The following is a 17,092-nucleotide window of genomic DNA, read 5'->3' as shown; positions in this document are numbered from 1 at the left end:
GAGCAGCAGACCAGTTCCCCTGTAAGCCCCAGGAGGATCCAGATTCTTCTGAAGAAGGAAAGGTCAGAACCTCAAGACTCAGATTATATGTAGGGACCTTATGAAACAGATCCTAAAGTGGTGGTTCTGACCTGCCGGATATGGAGCTGCTTTCAAAACCCTGGCCCTAGGCACAGGAGGTTTGCAGTCTTGCTCTGGATGTCTCCTGTGTGGTGGAGGGCTGCAGATCTTCCGCAGGGCTTTGGGAGCAGTGGGCCTTCACCAGAGCCACTCACCCTCTCACATTATGTAATTCAGCTGTGGCTGCACACTGCACCTTGTCAGAGGGTTAACTCTGACTCTCAGGTGGAAAAAAAAGGGTATCTCATGTCTCTCACCATGAATGACTGGGTCCCCTTTCTCCGACATGTGTTGCTGCTGTAAACTGAATCTCCTAAGTATCCCAAATACTTTGAAGCCACCTTCATGAACCAGTTCCTGAGAGCCTTGCAGGTGTTGAAAGGGAGGGAAAGGCAGAAAAACCCCATCTCTGACATTGTTCTCCCCTCTTGTCCCCAGGGAATTAAAAAGACAATTTATCTTAAGCAGTTCAACATGTACTGAGCTTTAGTTTGTTAGCTAAGACAGAGCAGAATGTCTTTCCATGACTATGTTCAAAACTAAAGAACAAAAAGCTACCTTGAAAAATGGCCATTGGGAAGCAGACCGGGAAAAGCCAAGAAACTTGAGCCCTTTGCTAATGAATAGTCTGTCCTTAACATTGTCTCTTTTGTTTCCCACACTTGCATGAGCTGCACATGGATTCAGTTTGCCATTCTTTAACCCTTCTCACTGATGCCCGGTCTCTGCAGAGTTTGGAAACTGGGACAGTTGTCACTCGGGTACTTGGCTTTGGGTTTGTTTCTTTTTCCTCATGATCTGTTTGTCCCTGTGCGGTCTCTGGCTGGGACACAGTAAAGCAACCCATAAGGGGTGTGGACAAGGCTTAGGTGCATGCTGAGGAGAGGGAGTCAAAGCTTTTCCAGGTTCCTGGCAAAGGGTGTAACAGAGACAGGATTGGGAGCCGGTTTGCTTTCATTAAAACACAGTAGCATTTCCACTGTGATGTTGGTGCTATGCTAGGACTTTTTTAAGAAGAGCTGTTTTTCTTGGCATAGCTCTAAAATTGATGGAAAGTCAGGGTGGAGCCAAGGGATTTGGCATCCTGGGAACTTCTCACACCAGCTTGTCTTTATGTGGCAGCACAGCAGAAGCGCTTTCTGCAGAGAGACACATTAAACATCAGATGTTTATTTGTGACTGAAATTTATTCCAGTGACTGGTGATTGCCCATAATAAATACACTTCTTAGTAATGACTGTATTGTTTCCAAAACGTAAACTAGCTCCTAGAGTTCCTGTTTGCTAAATTGAAAGGAATCGAATTACTCACCCATTTCAAACAAAAGTGGCATTCTGTATCAAAATCATAACGCATTTTCATTCCTCATTTTTCCTCTCAATAACTGTTGAACAAAGCTCACCAGCAGAGAGTGCTGGTGCTCTTCCAGAACGGGGCAGCAGCTTCTGAAATTGATTGTAAAATCTAGTCAGATTTTGTGCCATCATTCTATTTTTAGTTTTTCATTTCAGTGAAAATTAAATGTTAATCAGTGATCTGTGGCTTGATATCTTGCTGGCTCTAATTATCAATCTTCTTGTAGCTTACTACAGGAGAAAGACTGCTTAGAGGTTCAAGTCTGTGCTCAGAAAAATTGTCACTTTCTGAAGAAATTATTGAACAGAATTTCATATATATTGTTCCAATGCATTTGACCTTTCTTGTACATAACATTATTTCACCTTTCATTTCTCTCCTTTAATTTCATGTTCAAAATAATCTCTTTATTTTTCAGTACAACTTCTGTGTAGTGTGTGGGGGGAGACAGTCCTGCTCCTGCAATGAGTAGAGCTCTAGCATTTTTGTTGTGCTTATTGTTTCATAAAGACCATGCTTTTAACCTTCCTAGGCAATGGAAGGTTCCTTCCAGCTGAAGACTGATTTTGGTCATTTCTCAGTTCTGAGCCTGCTTCTGACAGTGATGCTAAAAACAAGTTGCAGAAACTTTAAATCCAAAATGAGTCCTGTCTCTGTGGTATTTATCAATGCAGTTGCACCATTTTAGGACTTTAAAGAGGTTTGGCTTTTTGGTTTCAAATCAGCTGTGGGTTCTCCTTCTTCATCTTTATGGTCATTGAAATATCAGGATTATCAAGTCTGTGTTTTGCTGCAGAAGCTGCTGTGCATCTTGCTCTCTTGTGAGTTCATGCATTCTTTAGTTATCGAGAGCAAAGAAAGACTGTGTTGAAGTGCAGGGTCTCCATGCCTTATTCTTACAGCTCACTCTGATCCAAATCCACTGGAAGCTGAAGGAATCTTCTAATTCATTTCAGCAGATTTTGAAGAGAAAACTCTTTTCAAAGAGGCGGGAGAGTGCAGAGAAACAAGGGAGATGGTCAACTTTTGTACGTCAAGGTTGTTGGCACAATAGACATCAGTTAAAGGCTTATAGGTCCTTCTCTGGGAGAAGAAGGGTGACCTGTAAGGAAATCTCTTTTCCAAACTAACCTTATTCTGCTGAACCCACATGTAAGTCTTAGGGTATGGGGCTGTGAACATATTTAGAGCAAAGATGAAACCATTCATTTGTTTTTCCATAGTTGGCAGTTGTTTATCATTCTTCTGGTTACACAGCTTTCTCCTGAAGTTCCCCATAGAAAGGGTCCAAAGTTCAGCAGTTAGAAAAGTTCTCTTTACAGGTGGTACCTGATCAATCAACTCACGGGTGACACCTCAGTGCTGACCTCTATATTGCATTCCATTGTAATAAACTGTTCCTTTTCTCCCTGCTTCTTATGTAGACCCTTTCTTCACCCAAGGAGCCATTGAATGCTGAACCAAGTTCAGCATTGAACAGTTCAATGCTGAACTTGAGTTTCGCCCATCGGAGGTGCCATCCAAACTGACACTCTTCTGAAAGTCTTCACACACAGTATGATACAGACCCTTAGATGAGCAGGAGCCATATTAAAGGACAGGATGTTGGCTATGCAGAAGTCTCTGTATCAGTTACTTCCCTCCCAGAAGTTACATGGTCATTAAGCTTTTATTGTATAGATTTCGTAGAATAATAAACGTGTAGAAAGACACAGCAGTTCCTCAGTGAAGGACAGTGGAGTACACACTGTGTGACTATTCCTCCTCTTGTTTGGAAAAGTAGGATTTTTCTAGTGATTCCACACATGTCAAGTTTCATAGTAGTAATTTCTGGTGGTGTTGGTCTGTGGATATCTGTCATTACCCTCTGTTGGTGAATGATAACTGGCTTTAATTATAATTCATGTCCAGTCTCATTTGAGAATGATTTTGTTTCTCTTCAGAAATCAGAGCTGGCCTCCAGCCATACCCAAAGGCAGGACCTGAGGGAGTCCTTCAGGGTTTGTTACAGCTTGGGGCTGGATATAGAAGCAGCATCAGATCCTCTAAATACAACTCAAAATGGCCATGACCACCCTGGGGGCTGTCCAGCCTAGTGGTAAAATGACAGCAGAAGCTGCAGTGCTGGATGTCCACATTCACTGTAGATGCAGCAACAAGTCAGGTCCTGTGGCCTGTGACTCCCAGTCTTGACTGAACTTCCTGGACAAACCTTGCTCTACCGTGGTGTCTTCTCCACATGTTTCTTGTGATTCTTACACGGTTCTGAGTTGATCTAATCTTGTTGTGATCTGCATCCCCTAATGATTCGTTCACTTCCTGTCCTTCAATGAATGTATCTGTCAAACTGACTTTGGCTTCCTTGGCAAGAAATATAAAGTAATCTCCCTTTTCAGAACAGCCTATTCCTTGTTCCTGCTCACCTCATACACTTGGCCTCAGTTCCTCTGCTTAGTCTTTTTTCCTATTTCTTGCATGACAGTTTTTTTACTGTAGAGTCATTATTTCACCCAACTGCATATTTACAGACTAGACAAAGACCCCCCCAGCTTTGGTGGTGGTGGGAATGTGCTGTCTGGTCCCAAGAGCTAAATGGCACTTCTGAGCACTGTTAATAGTTTATTTTTATGTGCAAGAAGAAAAGCTCTGTGAAACTGGCCGGAGATCAGAGATCCAGGGAAATTAATTTACACCCCTCTCAGCTGCACTGAATGGATGTGGGACTGAGTGGTGATTTCTCTCTGTACATGAGGGATAATATCAGCAGCTTCCTGAGCTCCAGCTGCTGTGGACAAAGGACGGCGGAGTTACAGCAGTTCCTGGAGGGAGCAACTTTAAGATGGAGGAATTTTAAAGAATGTGAAGGACAACCTCTTAAAAAAATTGGAGGTGGAGCAAGTCTAGGTCATCCAAACACTTCGTAAGGCCAAGATTTATTTTCCTACTTTGAACTACTCGCCGTTGTGACATTTATCTTTTGTGCTTTTTAACACATCTCCTGTGACCTTTGTATGATTGCATAAATTGGCCCGAGCACGTTGGAACAGTTATTAGGAACCCCTTTCTTGTGCTGTTTCCTGAATTCCCACATTGTGGCGTGATGTGTGTATGGAAACTGCTTGCTTCCTCCGCTGGCAGCCATTCAGATGTGTGCTGGAGCTCCTGAGGACTGGGCTGGGCTGGAGCTGGGTGAAGGGAGGATATGGGGGGGGAGAATATTTTAAGGAAGAGAATTTGGACTCTGTGCATCTTTGTTCATTTCCAGTTCTGATAAAGCTGTTATCTCCCATTGTGTGGGTTAAACATGAGCAGTGCTAGTGCTCTGCAGAATAAACAGCAGCAGAGGAGTTGAGGTTAATACGCCTCAGGCAAGGCTAGCTGCTTTTCAGTGTCTGCATTAAGCAATATTAAGACTCTACCTTCTCTCTCTGCTCCCCACTATGTTCTTTCAGCATGTGGGAGGGAGACAGGATGTGTGGTTGAAGCATAGTTTATAACTCTTTAACTCTCTGTAGCTACATTTCCCTTACAAGTCTACCCCTCAGCATCTAGCAAATACGTGCTTCATTAGCTGCTGCTGCCTTGTCTTGGGTTTTTTTCTGCATTTGCAAGCTGTAAGGTTATGGGATGTTAATGAACTGTTTACATGTGCTTCTACATTTGTTCCACTGCAGTGTTCCAATGAATAAATGTCAGTTATGAGGGGAAAAAATAGATGTTCATATATGCTGCATTCAGGATTACTGAAATCTGACTTCCTGGATTTTTTTTTCTGCATCTTTCTTTTCAATGTTAAGAGTTGGGAATGTTGGAAAGGGTTTGTTTGCTTAAAGTAATTACAAGGTACATGGTTGAGTTCCTAGAATCACTGAATCACAGAATAGTTTGGGTTGGAAGGAATCTTAAAGCTCATCCAGTTCCAACCCCCTGCCACAGGCAGGGACACCTTCCACTAGAGCAGGTTGCTCCAAGCCCTGTCCAGCCTGGCCTTGAATCATGTTATATCTTCTCCCACGAAGAGCGCTGATGAGCTTCTGTAGGCCAGGTTGCACAGAGCAAGGATTTGACATGTGGCCAGTTTTTGCACACTTAGTGGTGTTGGAAACTAGTGTCCTCTTGCTGCCAAACCTTAGTCTGGGACTGCTTGATGGACTTCATGTTTGCATGGTCAGACCTTAGTGTGTTAAATCAACTGTGACAGCTTCTTTCATTTTTAGTTTTGCCCGTTCTTGAAACGACAAGTCAGTGAACAGGAGCCAGGAGATGAGTAGAAGCCATCACTGGGAGATCATCCTCAGGAGTTTATAGTCAGGAGTGACCTCAAAGGGGAGGATTCGAGTGTGTTGTATGCAAAAGCCAGAGGAGGAGGAGGTGGATTGTGAGAAAGGCAACGTACCATTGTTTGTACACAGGCACGTTCCTATTGAAGGACTAGTTTGTTATCTCAGGCCCTGTTTAGGCTGGGGATTTGCCCTGATTACAGGTGTGGGGCTGGGAGAAGGTGACGTTTTTAACCCCATTTCAGAACCAGATGTGGTACAGGGGTTGGTACCCTGCAGAGACAACTGCGCTGCTGCTGCTGCTACCACATGTGATTAGATCCTCCACAACAGGGAGGCTGCCTTAAGCCTCTCTTTTTGTCAGCATTTTGGAATCCCTTTGCTGGCCTTCCTTGAATGGGCAGACAGGCTCAGGAGCAGCATGTTCAGGGTTTTCTTTAAAGTTTGTTCCATGCTTAAACTATTTTTAAAGTTGAAATTCAAGAGTGTGATTTCAGGCACTAAAGCCTTCAACAAAACCCACCTCTGAATGTGCCTACCAACTTTTATCATGTAGTAAAGTGAGGAAACATGGAAGTTCCTTCCTGTGAAGGTGGTGAAGCGCTGACACAGGTTGCCCACAGAAGCTGTGGCTGCCCCATCCCTGGCAGTGTTCAAGGCCAGGTTGGACACAGGGGCTTGGAGCAAGCTGCTCTAATGGAAGGTGTCCCTGCCTGTGGCAGGGTTTTGAAACTGGATGAGCTTTAAGGTCCCTTCCAACTCAAAACCATTCTATAATTCTACAAAGTCATGGTTGCATTTGGAGAAAATACTGAAGTCTCTTACATCTCCTACTTCTACCCCAACCATTAGATCCAGATGTGGCAGAGTAGCAGAGGTCTGTGGATGTTTACTGTTCCAATAGACTTAAGCCTTGGAAGACTACATGATGTGTATTTTATACTTAAGCAGAACATTACAGACATGGAGCTGCTTTAATATCCCGCTTACATGTACTTAGTCATGATCAGTTCTTGCCATGCTTCCCATTATTTGGCCAGCAAAAAGCGGGTGAGTCAGCTCCTCGTCCGGTGTGCGCTGGTGTAAACCCGCCCTACTGACTTAGCGGAGAGGTTCTGGTACCTTGTGGCTGGCAAACCCCTGGGGACGCTTCTGCCGGTGGCCCCGGGGTTGGGGCCGTACTTGGCCCCGCCGGAGCTCCCTCCCTGGAGGCCCCGGCTCCCCGCAGCCGCCCCGCGCCGCCGGCGGAGAGACGGGCGGTGCCGGCGCGGGGCGGGGCGGTGCCGCCGGCGGGGGGCGGTGCCGACGCTTCCTGCCCGCCCCGGCGGAGCGCGGTCCCGCGGGGCGCCCGCGCCGCAGAGCCCGGCGGAAGGAGGCGGAGGAGAGAGCGGAGCTGCCTGGCCCGGCCCGGCCCTGCCTTGCCTTGTCGTGCCGCCGGTGTGCGCCTACTGCCGCTCCAGCGCCGAGTCCGGCCCCGCGGCTCCTCCGCGCTCGCCTCGCCCCGCTGCGCACAGGTAACCGCGGAGAAGAAGGCGCGGAGCAGCCCAGCCTACCCCGGCGCGATGCTGCTGGCCGCCCTTGCCTGCTGCGGCCGCGGGCGCTGCCACTGACAGCCGAGCCTGGGCCGCTGCTGCCGGGACGCAGACTTCCCCCTTTTTTTTGTTTATTCCGCCGTCGTTGAGAATACCGCTATCCTTCTGCCGGGGGCTGGCGGCAGGTCCTGCCTTACTGTTGGATTTCTACCCATCCATCTTCATTGCTTGTCTGAAAGTATTTTTAATAAACAGGAAAAGTCGAGCCACAAATCCAGTGCACATCACGTTCCCCTTTTCTGGGGAGCCCGGTTTATTTCAGCAGTTAAAAAAGTTTATTCCCCTCCCACCTCCAGTTTTATTGACACTGAGCATGAAGAAGGATTTGCAAATGAAAGCGCCTTGAAATGCAACATCTTTTGGAAAGAGCTCTGCAGTTTGCCTGTTGAGTCTCGAATTCCACCCTTTGCCCCTGCTGAATCCACTGGTCTGCCCTTTACTCTCTGGGGTAAAAAAACAAACAACAACAAAAAACCGAAGGGGAAAAAAAATACCTTTGGCAGCAGGGAAGCTTTGTGTGCCTGACCCATCGAGCTCCGAGTGTCCAGTTTCTGAAAAGAAGAAAACCTTTTTGTCTTCAGCAGATCAGTAGGTAAGAGACGTGCGCATGGCACAAGGGACTCAGCATTCATTCTCACAGCCTAAACCTGGCAGTTAAATTGGCCGTCTGCTCTGTCAGCTTTTGCCCATTACTTCTCTCTCCTCTAAACATTACTCTTCATCTTGCCTAAAACCTGCACTCGCCCATGCTTTTCACCACTGGCAGTAGCCACAGTTACTAGTGATGTGCTTGTGTGTAATGGGATCAAGGAAAACTCAGTGGAAGTCGCTGGAGTGGGTTTGCATCGGGCTGGGTTTGAAAGCAGCTGCGTTTCTTGCGGTGCTCTTTTCTTTTGAGAGAGTAATCACAGTCATTGTGCTCTTAATCCGCGTGTTGAGATTGTCTTTGCTCGTCATGCTTCACGGAGAAGCATGGATGTGCCTTTACATATGCACGCGTGCAAGCAGGGCTTCCACCATCAGCTGAGAGTCCTTGCTTCACACTGGAATTCGTTTTACATTAAGTGCTTTACTACTGTGTCACAAGGTGTAGAAGTGTTGAACCTGTAATTAACACGCCTTAACAGATTATTGAACATGGCCAGGGACATGCTTTGTGCTGTACAGAGGGAGTGTGAGGATGTCTTCTTTGTTTTGAGATACTTATTTCTTTAGTGTAAGGCAGAATTCTCAGCAGGACGTGCACATTATAACTGGATGGAGGCCCAGTCTCTGTGCAGGGAAACATATTTTGTAGCATACCCCTTTTCGTAGGGGCTGAGTGCTGGATGTGTGCTGGTTTGCAAGGGATAATACCCCTGTGAATTCCCACTTTTCCTTCTCCTCCAGCTCTGTACCCACATACCTACTTCCCCACGGCCAGAGTTTCAGTGCTACCAGTGTTTGGTGGTGCATTGTGGAATTTTGTGTAGCTGGTAGTAGGACTCCTCTTTGCATTGTACTATTCCCTGTAGAAACGCATAGCATTCTCCAGCAGGAGGATCTGGCTGTTCATGTGGTGAAACCAGCCTTGACATCATGCTCTTCCCACTGCGTGGGTTTTTCCTGTGGATGATACAGGAAATGCTACATACTGCTCTGTTGTGATCCCTGTTCCTCTTTGGGTTCTGTAATTTATTTTTCTTTTTACCCTTCCTCTTCCCTGGAGGAATATTTGTGGGAGAGGAAAGTGGGAGAGGTGTCCTGGGCCTGCCTTGGAGTGAGGGCAGCATCAGCGTGCTCTGAGCTGATGGACCCCAGAGAACTGAGCGTGCCTCAAGTCTCTGCTGAGGCTCACTGGCCAGGGGGGCACCTTGCTGGTGGCTGACCAGCATCTGTCCTGGGGGTGAGGATGTGGCACAGGTTTTGGCTGCAGTCTCACTTGCTTTTCTGCTCTTCTTGACATCTTTTGGAAACTGAGTCTTTCACGGTGGGAACACAAACACTGTCTTCTCGAGATTGCCCTATGCCTGTGTGCTGCTCCTGTGTGAGTGATGGGCAGCAGCATGTCAGTTTTCAGGGCTGAACCCTACCATGTTAAACCCCCTGTTAAATCTTTGAGTCAGACTTTCTCCAGAGTTCCCTCAGTGATTGCTCCTCGTAGAAGCAGAGTCATGAGCTGACCCTGGAAAGATTTGCCCCATAGTTGAGGATGCAGGTTCACCTGGGGCACTTGGTCTCCCTCTCTTTTTCTCCAGGACACTTATTTGTGACATGACCCCTTGTCCTTAAAACATTCCTGGGAGCCACAAACACAACATGGAATGATTTGTTTCTGCTCTGGCACTTTCTTGAGGAAAGAGTAGGATTTCCAGAAGGAGGGAAGAGGGTGCCTGGTCTTCTGCCAAGCTTGCTGTCAAGGAGGCAGAGGGGAAGCTGGGCAGTGTGGAGTAGGCACAAGTCATATGGTGGGACATGGGATTTATTGCAGTGGTATTGGCAACTCATAATTGTGGTGGTTGGCATGAGATACTTCAATTGGTATGGTTGGTTAATATACTGGTAGCATGGTTCATCATTCTACCTGTTTATGGTGACCCATGGCATGGGATTGTGCCATAAATGTGGCAGAATCAAAGGATTGCTCTTTCCTGAAGCCTGTTGGAGTGACTTTGGACTAACAGATGCTTTGTAGCACCGAACACCGCAGCTGGGCCACAAAGGTTTTGTGCATAATAGAAATGTATAAAAATTCTCTGCAGTCTGTAATACAGCTCAAAGGGCAGCTGATTTAGATGTGCTTGAGTGTTAAGGTCAGGAGATCACATTCCATAGGTTACTAGATGAAAGTGCTTGAAGAGGACATAGCATAAATATTTGATTCATATAGAAGGGATTGGTGCAAATCCTTTTGTCCCTTCTCCCAAGAAGTTCATTAGGCAAAGCACCATTAGCAGGATAAAACCCCACCAAACAACAGAAAACTTTTTACCTCCTTTGTGCTGGAGGAAGTAGGACATTAATGTAATGTGTTAGTGTTGAATTCCACTAAAATTCTTCTCAAGGAGTGCACTGTCAAGACCAGCTAAGAGAACTCCTGTTTTTAAATGTAAAATGACTTGTAATGCATGGGCTCTTGAAGTTGGGTTTAACATTGTATGCAAACATTGCCAGCTGGTGGGGATCTTTCTGGATACAGAAGAACTGCATTTGTACAAGAAGGCTTGAATGATGTGTTTCAGATGCACCCTGATTAGCATAAGCCATTCACTTTGCAAAAGAATAGCAAGAATCCCAGAAGTGTAGATAATTTAATAGTTCTGTTGTTCTCTTTATCCTGCCTTTCATCAGCAGCCTGGCCAATCTTTCTGTTTATTTAGAAATCAGGTTGATTGCTTTACTGCCATGTTTTCCTAACCAGGACAGTGAAACTGAGCATTTGCAACCCCCAAGTTCTGGAAGCAGAAATGCTTCTCTCTCTTCTGTCCCTTTCTTTTGTCTCCAGTTGAGTGTAATGTGATTATTTTCTAGGGGGTATTGGTGGTGTTTTTTGATAGAACAACTTGCCCCATTTAATTCTGTGTAGCACCCAGCACAGTGATGCCTTGGTCCATGGCTGGGGCTCCCTGTCACTACAATGAACGAACAGCTGAAGTAAAACTTCATCTTGTTAAAGGCTTTATTTTCTTAAGGTGGCATAAAATCTGCTGTAGGTTTTGATTGTTGCTGTATTACTGTGTATATAGAGATAAGTCTTTAATTCTACCATTACCAACAGTCCAAGTGTATGTTCATGTATGAACACTTAGCTGTGAATGAATTATCTGTTCTTCCCTCTCTTGGGGCAGAACTCTCTTTTGCAGTTCTTGCTTTATTCTTACTGACAGCTTTTAAAGAGCTGCAGAACTGTCTGATGGGAAGACAAAGACAATATAAGAAAGTTCTTACATGTTCAGACTTTGTATTAAACTAAAACCTGGCTCCAAACACCTGCAAATGACGAGTTCCTCTGTTCAGTGCAGAACATGGTGTGTGTTAAGTTCTGTTCTGAATTAAAAAGAAAACTATGACCTTGTTCTTGGCAAACGGTCCTTGGATTATTAGATGTTCCCACTTTGGAGAGAAGTAGAAATGCTTTCTGAATACAGTAAGATGCCTGTTTTCCCCCATCTAACTGTGGTCGCACATTCCCATATTTCATGGTATTTCAGACATTCGCTTTTGAAGAAGGCTTCTCAAAGGTTTCCTAATTGAAACAGCCCTATGGATTTTTTTTTTCTCCTTGCTATTGTAGATGTTATAGTGGGAGTGGAATGTCCTTGGTTGCCAATGTTTGCTGCTAGGTATCCCCCTTCCATGGAGACCAAATGTTTATAATAGTGTGAGAACAGCCATTCTTGGTGATTGGCAATAAGGTTCAAGGCTCTCTTTCTCCTCTTCTATACACTGAAATACAAGAGAGGACTTGGATCTCTTGGCTCTTCATAGAAGTGTTCCAAGTTGCCTATTGCTGGGGTTATAAAGTTTCAGGAAGCACTAGGGGATTTGTCAAAATGATTTAGTCCATTTTGTTGAATCTGGACCACGACCGATTTCTGTGAGCTGCTTTTCTGCTTTCAGGAATTTTTTGCTTTTCTTACTTTCTGATGAGTGGCTACTTTCTAGATTAGACTTGCATCTACCTCTTGTGCCTGATTTTCTCTGTACATGTCCCATATATGGCATCATCATATTGTAGGCTTTAAATCATTGCCTTTATGAAAGAACAGGCACATAGCTGCCCTGTGAGTCCAGTTTGGCTTCAGGAGCTTCTTAGTTGTTAAACCCTTGTAGACAGAGTGTATTCCCAAACAGCTCTGGAATGTGGTGCTGGCCGCAGGAAGAATTGCATGCTGCAGCCTCCACGCTGTGGCCATACCTTCAGCTTTTGCAAAAGTATTTGATGCTGAAATTGTATCCATGTGAAAATACTGTGCTGTATGGAGAGCTCTAAAGTCACCAAATACCCAAATCTTGCGCATTACTTGGCTCTCCAGAGGAACCTTGAAATGTAATTTTTGAGAAAACAAAAAAATCTCAGCAACTGTGGGGAATAATAATGTAAAGGAGCTCCTAGGAGCAGTTCATTTTTAAGTATGCAATATAATATTGATCTGACTTGCATGCTATGTCTGTAAGTAAAAGCTCTTCAGGGCTGATGGAGTTTGTACTTACCACAGACTGGTTTGAGTTGGAAGGGACCTTAAAGCTCACCCAGTTCCAACCCCGGCCACAGGCAGGGACGCCTTCCACTAGAGCGGGTCGCTCCAAGTCCCGTCCAGCCTGGTCTTGAACGTAATTTTTTAAGTAAGCATGTATTTGAAACTCATCTGTGTATAAATGGTCATTCAAGGCAAACCAGACATTGAATGTAAGCGGGAGATGGTGAATGCGGAGTGAATAGGTGAATTAATAGGAACTGTAAAGAAAAAGTCATGAACAAAACAAGAAACTGAGAACAAAACAAAAAGGCCTGTGGAAACAAGAGTTCTCAAAGCCTTAAAATCATGTCTTAGTAGAGAGTGGTTGTATGAAGGAAGAGCGTGTGCTGGAGTCTCCTGTTGTGCCTGGCAATCATGAGTTGTGGTCATCCTTGGTGAGGGTTGTCGATGTGTCATGCTGTCTTATGAGCAGCTCCCACGCTGGCAGGTTGCTGCTGGAGAAGTGAGTGCTCGCTCCTGTTCCTCATAGCTGGATCATCTCCTGTTTTACTGGCACGCAGTCTGCATTCTGGGTCCTGCAGAAGGGGCTCACAGATAAATACTGCCATTCATACTGGTTGCTTTTCTGCTTTTCAGTCCTCTCTCAGAATGACTCTTGTCTAGTTTGGTTGTGTCTAAGCTTAAAATAACCTTTTATTAAAAAAGAAAATACTAAATATCTGAAATTCTTTGGGAGTTTGGAGAGGTCTTTGGTCATTTTCCTTGATATCTGCTGTTCGACTACTTAAGGTATTGGTTAGGATATAGGACCAAGACTTTGTTTAAATCATAAAGAAGTTCACTGATGTAATAAAATTGGTTTTTAAAGGCCTTGCAATTATTTGTATTAGCAAAGCACTTACAGTGTCTAATTGCGGACCAAGATGTTGTTGAGTAGCTCTCTTATATGAGTGTCTATGAATTAAACCAATTTAAGTTGTTGTTTAATGAATTAATTTGTATTTGTAAGGCCTTGTCTAAGAAGTGTATCACGGGAATGTTTACTGTAAAATGCTTTTGTGTCTCTACACAACTTGGTTTTTGAAAGAATTACTTCGTCTTTGAGGATTATTTACTGTAACCCTCAAGGAAAGTAATTCCACATTGCAGTGACTTTGTTCACTTCAGGGTTTGGTGGACTTTTCCTGCTGTTCTAATTTAGGTGGTTCTGTGTTCAGCTGAAACACATTTTATTGCTTCATACTAGGTCTAACCCCTCTTGTTTGTGGGAAAAACAAGGTGAGAAAACATATCTTCCTTGTTTTCCCATTGTCTTTTGGAAAAAAAACAAAGCTGAAGCCTTCATCTTTTCGGAGACAGAGAACATAAACCCAGTGTATGATAGCCTGCAGAGGTGCACGAGGAATCCATGACCTGTATTTAGTGAAGTCATCGCAAGTGAGTGCTGATACTTATATTAGGTAAAACCCAAGTCGAAACACTTTTTACTGCAGGATGATAAAGGTTGAAGAGACTGAGAGCAATTAAATAGCGTGTTCCACCCTTCCTTCGGGTAAGATCAGGGATCAGGAGAGAGCGGGATGAAAAGTGCTCCAAAGTTATATGAAAACCCCAGCTTTTCCTGTTGCCAAGTTGGGATGGGGTGTGGAGCATTTGGATCTTAAAAAAGTAATGAAGCATCTTAGCACCTAAGGGGAAGAGTGGATTTTCTGCCTGGTGAAACACTGGTGTGTGTTTGATTTGGGGAAGGAGGGATGACAAGAGAAAATGTGTCTGGGAGGCCCCATGCCCTGTCCCAAGCTGCTCAGGTGGCATTTTGAAGGGGTGTTTCCATGGAGCAATCCCAAAAGCTGACATGAAGGGGCACTGAGTACATGTTGCCTTGTGAGGCAGGGGACAGCAGGTTTCCCAGGGGGATGAGCCCTGGCAGTAATGTTCCTCAGGCTGTGGAGAGCTCGGTGCATGTCCTTCTGGCATGGACTACAGCTCTGCAGGAGAGCTGGACCAGGATTAACGATCTGAGTTGTGCTTAAGGAACATTGTGTTACCTGTGGTTTTTGTGCGTGCAGAAGTTCGTCTTGGCAAATCTCAGTGCTTAAGTGGCATAAGATCGTGATATGTTATTAGTTGCTGACACTGCTTCATCAAAACACAGACACGCAGGTTTCCTTCACGAGACGAATATTGTGTAGCTCTAACTTTTCATTTCTGCAACTGCTAGGGATGCATATCTTGCAGAAGTACCTTCTCCAGCTGTGGGACATACTCAGAAAGTTCCCCTACCTTCTGCTGGCCCAAGTTTTGGGATACTGACATCCTCCATCAAAACCATTTGGGCAGGATCTACGCTTAAAATGTTTGTTGCTCCAGTTACGATGGAAAATCTTTCTACTAGTGATGAAGTTTATATTAGCAAGATGTTTTGCTGGTATGGTTTATACAAGGTTTCCTAAGTAATACACCTAAACCAAATTACTTCCTAGTGTAACTGCAACTGCTTTAGAGTGGTTGCTGGAATAGTTACATTGAAAGAAGTCAGTTTGCTGAGTGACATAGTTGTGGCAACAAAAACATAAATGGAGGCCAGGATTTAGCCCATCAACGCTGCACTAAAGCAAACGTAGTAGTATCTTCCTCCCAGTGTGGTGGTGAGGCTCAGTTAATCATCTTGCAAGTAATTAAAGGTTTCTACAACATGCACATGAAAGCCCACGTTGTTATGATAAAAGAACAACACCAAACCCCACTTTTATAATATCTTTGCTTTCTAAAAATTCAGTGGTCTGGATCTTCTGTTGGGTTTTACTGTTAACAAGATAAAATGCAGATCTGTCTTTTTAACCCACTAAGATCCCAAAATGGGCTTGTTTTGTGATACTGAGTTGTCTCCGCACTGCATTACGTTTGTTCCCTTCCTTGAGCTACAGCGTCATGGAATGAGCACTGTTTGGTTGCCTGTCAAGTGCTAAGTTACCTGCATTTCAACTATTTATAAAGAAAAACAAAAAGCATCCCTTTAAAAAAGAAACCAGAGAGGCTGTGCCTGCTTGCTTTGTGTGTTCTGTGACCAGTCCTATTAAATTCTATGAAACTGCTCTCTGAAATGAGGAATACTCCTCCATATGGGAGCTTAAAATAGTTTAAGTTGTGGTAATGCTAGAAAAAGCCAGAAAATTCCATGCTAAAGTTAGGCCTTCGTGATTGCTTTCTTCTCTACACCCTCTCCACCTGCGGTTTGTATTTGTGTCAAGATACGTACTTTCAGGATGTTACAATGGAGATAGGAGACAAAAACACCTTAAGGTAGCATGAAACAGATAATCTGGGGGTTGTATTTCTATTGTTTTCCGGACTTAAGATTTAGGTTTGAATCTGAACTTTATTTTTAATGCAGGTGGTGATTTTAATCTTTTTGTTTATCTCACCAGCAATTAAAACAGCCTGATCCTATCAGTAGGGACAAATGATGCACTGTCAACGTTTTGCTCCCTTCTGATAATGCACATGAAACTGCTTTGCGTGTTTGAAGATTACATTTTACTCTCACATGGCTTTCATTATCTGAGAGCCCTGAGGAGAGGCCTGGACTAAATCAGTGAAGGAATGGAGAAACCACACAATGCAATGAAAACGGTGCTGAGGCATACTTGGGATAGTTGTGGGACAGGGGCTGCTGACGACAGAAGCAAGGCGCTGCCTGAGTTCTCGCAGCAGCAAGAAGTGGTGCATTCTTAAAAGACAAAACAAAACTTGATGTTGAATTTAAACTGTGGCTCGGGCTTACAGCAATTCCTCAGTTCCTCAAGGATAATGACTGGAAGTCTGTGAAGTTTGAAGTGGATCAGTCTTGATCGGTATGTGCTGGGAGGCAGTGCTCTGAAATGAGACCTGGTGTGACTAAATGTGGGTAAGCTTGATCTGGTTTTATCAGGAAGGTGTCTAAAAGGTGAGCTTGTGGCCTTTATGAAGTTAATAATGAAGTTAGTGTTTCATTAACTGTGCAGAAATTGCAGTGCATTCCATGAAAGGGTTGTCTCTGCAGATGTGAGTATTGCTTGGTTGTGCTGCAGAACAGTTTAACTGAATGGTGGGATGTGTTCACGTAGAAATATTCCCAATACCAGCAGCTGGATGAATATACCTACACTGGTTTTGCTGTTAGGCTGGTATATTCAGAGTAAACCCTGCTGCCCCTCTGACTTTTAAAATCCTATGGAGGAACTTGAAATTCCATAGCATTCTTATCAAAATGCTTAAAAGCCATGAAACATTCCTGTTTGTACCAGGCTCTGTAAGTGTTCTCTTCTTTTTTCCGTCCCCCCCCCTTTGTAATATAAAACCTAAATTATGTTGGTGAAGATTATAGGTACTTCCCTGTGAAGAAACTGATACTTTATAGTGAGGGAGCAGCAATTCAAAGGTCAAGTAAGGTTTTTTCATTTTTTTCCTTAGAGATGTTATTTAGAGGGGTTCTGCCTATGTTGATGTCTCATTTATCTCAAGCCAGACCAAGTGACTTGCTGCTTTTTCATCAGGCCTGCAAGGCTTTCTTGTGCCAATACCA

At 44.4% G+C, this 17,092-nt stretch overlaps 1 protein-coding gene across 2 annotated transcripts in view; it reads left to right on the top strand.

The window, feature by feature from the left end:
- Positions 1–17,092, top strand: part of AMOT (angiomotin) — a 57,006-nt gene that overhangs the window by 4,309 nt on the left and 35,605 nt on the right. Inside the window, exon 1 of one of the 2 annotated variants that reach the window (XM_065689336.1) lies at positions 7,090–7,940. The exons of the other annotated variant lie outside the window; for it this stretch is intronic. The gene's annotated coding sequence lies outside the window, so the exon portion shown is untranslated. Of the gene's footprint in view, positions 1–7,089; positions 7,941–17,092 lie in introns of those variants that run through there. 2 annotated transcript variants of the gene reach the window in all.

The sequence above is a fragment of the Lathamus discolor genome, chromosome 9 (genome assembly GCF_037157495.1).
Source record: "Lathamus discolor isolate bLatDis1 chromosome 9, bLatDis1.hap1, whole genome shotgun sequence".
Taxonomy (NCBI): domain Eukaryota; kingdom Metazoa; phylum Chordata; class Aves; order Psittaciformes; family Psittacidae; genus Lathamus; species Lathamus discolor.
Note: the sequence above shows the minus strand (reverse complement) of the source record. Positions and strands in the feature narration are given on the sequence as shown.